Source organism: Homalodisca vitripennis, chromosome X (assembly GCF_021130785.1).
Source record: "Homalodisca vitripennis isolate AUS2020 chromosome X, UT_GWSS_2.1, whole genome shotgun sequence".
Lineage (NCBI taxonomy): Eukaryota > Metazoa > Arthropoda > Insecta > Hemiptera > Cicadellidae > Homalodisca > Homalodisca vitripennis.
Window position 1 is genome coordinate 37787899 of NC_060215.1, and position 4872 is coordinate 37792770.

Sequence of the window (4872 nt, forward strand, 5' to 3'; positions counted from 1 at the left end):
CGCTACGGCATGTCTTGGGTATTTGTACTTCCAGTAGTCGGTTGTCAAGAGTCTGCATCATCCTCCACAATGTGCTTTATCAGATATCCTTCTTTGTCGCATTGTGTAAGTGTATGCCTTTGCTTGTAAAGATCTCCACTGAATTCTCTCATACTCTCTATACAAACTGTCCTTCGACAGCTGTCGCAAACTATATAATCTTATCAGTTTGTTTATGAAGATAAACCAACACAAGTTCTGTTCGTGTAACTGCAGAACTTAGTAGGTATGACTATTTTCCTTAATCAAGCCTCATGATTTCTCCAGACAATCAATTGTTGAATGATTTGCAATTCCTGAAAGAAGTAATTGGTTTCTACAGAAACAAGACTAATCCCTTGACAGAAACTTTGTCACTATCTCTTTTAGTCCATTTATTTGATTGTCAATATTGAACTGTATAAAAATTAATAAAAATAATGTAATTACTTCTGTTCTTAATATGACGGGTATTTTCTCAAGAATTCTCAAATCTTTTGTTTTCATTCCAGACCTCAAACTGAAATTGGTACTGAGGTGTTGTATATTATAAATCAATAATTTTGTGTTTATAATTCTCATTATTTACTAGCAAATATATAGAAAAACACTTAAAGTACAATTTGAATAGGCTGCAATTTGAATTGTATATTTTTTTTGTCTTTTTGAACAATGAAAGTAAAAAATTAGTATGAGATTATTTTCCGAATAATCAATAAAAATATCAAAAAAACAATAAACTAAACACCGAACGCTTTTAGATGCGTTTAACACATATATTTAAAATCATACATTGCCATAATTATACGTCTTACAAGTTTTGAAGTTTAAACTTGTTTTAAGGTATTAATATCAAGATGGCCTCCAGTTCAGCTGGTTCTTATATAAACAAAATGAAACGTATTGTTCACACAGTTAATTAAAAACAAAGTTTTCCATTGTAAGCCAATATTTTGTAAATTTTGACCTCATTATTAATTTTGAAAAGGTCTATTGATAAGAAGAATTATCACTACATCCATACTATCTGTAGTTGCAAATCTGAAAGAACACCTTAGTTCATTAGTCTATGAAAACAAATAAGACCAAAATCAGAAATATTTCAACTATTGGCTAAGTTAGAAAGTTCCACAACTGTACATCCCGACTAGTAATATATATTGAAACCAACTTAGGAGTTGTATGTAACTGTTTGGAGAGTCAGTTAAGTATCTATGTTCACACCTGAACACTTTCAGGCAGCCAAACTGCTCAATACTCACTTCCTTCGTCTTAACTTTCTAAGGGACATTGAATTGAATCAGTCTTTCTTTAGTGTGCAAACGTTTTATTAGACATACGCTAAATATATTAGCTTCAATATTTTCGACTTTTTATCACTCTACCTCTATGTATTCCAGCTATTCATCGACATGGACTGAAAAATATTGGCCCTTGAAGTCATTATAGGGTAACACTAAACCCAAAAATGCAGGTCTTGATCAGTACTAGATACAGTGTTGCTAATTCGGTTTAAAAGTTCAATTTTATAATACTTGCCCATTTATGCACCGATCATTTTCAAACTCTACACAATTAATAAAGTAGGGATTTAAAGCATTCTGTGAAAACTAAAGCTCCCTAACAATTGTAGAAAAAATGGTGACATTGAACATTTCACCATTTTGCTTCCTATAAAAATTCATTTCTTGAATTACCTGATTTTATTACTGCGTTACAGTTTTAAAGAACAGCTGTTTAATAACGAGTCCACCTTCTATGCAATGGCGCTGTAAATAGGCATAATTGTAATTATTACAACACCGGTAATCCACACATTCTTGAACAGACTCTACTCAAATCAAAAGGAATTACTGTTTGGGCAGCTGTCAATTGTAATGGGGTGCTATCTTACAACATTTCAGACATTACAATGACTGGGAATAGGTATGAACAGGTTTGAAATGAAGAAGTCTTGCCTCATTTTACGGTTCCAGAAATGTTTCAAGCAATCTTCCAACAAGAAGATGCTCTTCCTCATTTCGCAAATCCTGTCAAGCGATTACTAAATGGCGACCTTCATGGCCGTTAGATTGGCCGTGGAAGTGATTTTTTTTAGTTTGGCCATTATCAGTGTGCCGCTGTGGATGGATTACAGTTCGAATAATTGTGCACTGTAATGGCAGGTTTTTTAATAGGCTATGTTCTAATTTTCTGATTGAAATGCTTTATTTGTCTGGAATATGATAATAAATAATTTTACAAGACTAAAAATACTGTTTTTAAATTATAGTTTTCAAAATTACACCGTTTTGTATCCTCAATTGCTAGAGAACTGAAATTTTCGCAGAATATTTTTAAAACGTATTTAATGAGTTGTGTAGAGTTTGAACATGTTCGGTGCATAAATGGGCAAGTAATATAAATCAAACGTTTAAACATCTTCTTGGGACACCCGGTACATTTAAATGTTATCATGTAATGTTAAAGGAGTATGGAATGTGCAAGCTTCGTAGGTGACTTTAAAACTTACATAATTAATCATTATTACCTATACAATCTCAGAATACAATAAGTATACACACGGTACATTACAGTGCGTACCATTCTGTCCGGTGTCTTTTCCCATGTCCATCCTTTATGCATATGTCCCCAAATGATCTTAAACTAGCCATGGAAGTCATGGCTACAATATCGTTGTTATGTAAGTACAATAACGAAATAAATACACGACGAATGGCAGTCTATCTGAAAGACGGACGATAGAGCGGTAAACAAGTTAGTCTATCCACTGGTATAGCAAATGCAGTTAAAAAAATGTTCAGTGGAAGCTAAATTATGATGGAATTCGTTGTTTTGCCCATCAGATAAATATGCGCCTTCAGTTGTGTATCTCAGAAACTCAATAAACTCCACAGTCGTTCAGTATTATATCAGCGGTCAAAAAAATCTGAGACTGGACTGATTACTAATAATATATCGCAATAAGATCTAAATAACAATATATTCGGTAATTTCTTATAAAAAGTGTTAAATACGAAACTTTTTGCTGAAAGCATCTTTTCACGCGTAAGCACTGCCAACATGTTGGAGTTTTTACATAGGATACTCTAGTCACCAATGTAAATATATACTAATCCTTGCATCTGAATCCGTGTTACAGTTTGGCTTGTTCCCGACCGTCATAATCAACGGATGATGAACATGGCATCTAGTTAATCTGAATAAAGTTTCAAACTTTCTCAAAGTCATCATTATTGTATGTGAAATTTGTGCTGATAGTGGTGGACGACAGCCAAGACAGATCTCAAAGAAGTAATGCAACAATTTACCCATCCCAAGGACAGGTAATGCAGGGCGGAGTCCTTAATCTGCGACGTCATAAGACCTGTCCGACTACTCTAAATCATTAAATGGGAATAAGCGAGTGCCCATAACTATCAATATATTATAGTTCTACTTTTGAAACTGAATATAATTAAATACCATGTTTACTAAGGGAAATGTTACCTTTTTGAGAGTAGTTTGTTTATTAAAGCGGGTTATATTTTCTTTTAATATAAGATTTTAAAGTGGCACGGATATTTTTAAAAACTTAATAGAAAAAAGTAGCAAATAACTTTAGTAACAGATGATTTACTATTGTAATAACATATGATTCACGAGTTTATAATCAGGTATTACAAACACGTGAGTGGTATACGACGGCCGGAAGGATAGTGTGACGTAATGACTGGTGGTGGGGGCAGCACTCCTGTCTGCCTTGCTCATCCATCCTTGACTCAGGAAAGGCCTATTTTCTTATGCATAGAATTTCCACCAGAGATTCACTATTCCCACTGCTGAACACAAAGAACACAATACGAAAGTTGGGCGATCTCATAATGGATTCTGCGTTTTGTGTCTGCAAGATTTATCAAGGGTCTTAAATTCTATATGTGGGTCGTGCGTATAATAATATTAGATAAAGAGTTACATCTACCATACATTCCGAGCTGTTTCGCTAATAATGATAATGATTGTTATATTCAAATTCACTGCTTGGGGATAACGTTTCTCGCACAGTAGCTTGTGTTCTAGAATTTGCAAATAGGATTTGATTACAGTTTAGTGTGTCTGGATATAGATGCAAGAAAGATAAAACAAATAACTTCTAATAGGACAGTAACATTTCACCTAGAAATGCCAAGGTAGTGTAGTTATTAGTATAAACACCTTCTTTACTCAAGAACAGGTTTGTTGACTCTAATAGAGACTTGTTTCTGATCATCACTAAAAACACAAATATTAAATGAATCAGCCATAGTTATGGAATTAATACAAATTTCTAATTTCCAATGTTCCCTCTTGCAGTTGGGTGCCAAACCCAACAGGAGCCCCACACCAAATTCTTACTTTACTGCGAAATTTACCCTATAAAAACAGAGGTAGGTCTTAGTGATTGGATAATCGCCAAAATCTGCAACCTATTCTGTTCCAGGACATGTTTCCAAGGGCATCTTAGGCCAGCACCATTAGCGAAATGTTTCCATAAAATAATGAAATTTATGGTCACAACCTGGTATCCTAAGATATGTTGGCACATTCTCCTGTACCTGCTGGTTCGGGGATTCACGAAGGTAATTGCCAGAAACTATTTTCATCTACGTCTCTGAGATATTAAATTGTTTCCCACATACTCCAGTAGGTTCAGTAATTATTCATGAAGCGATAACAATGTAGTCACCTCCAAGAAGCAGGCATTTACATATCCAATCAGTGTGATCGAGAGACCAATAACGACAGACGACATTTTGGCTTCGGTGGACAAGAAATATTATACAGTTACGGCAACGGTACGCATTTGCATGGCCAACGATGTCCGGTCCCGCTGAA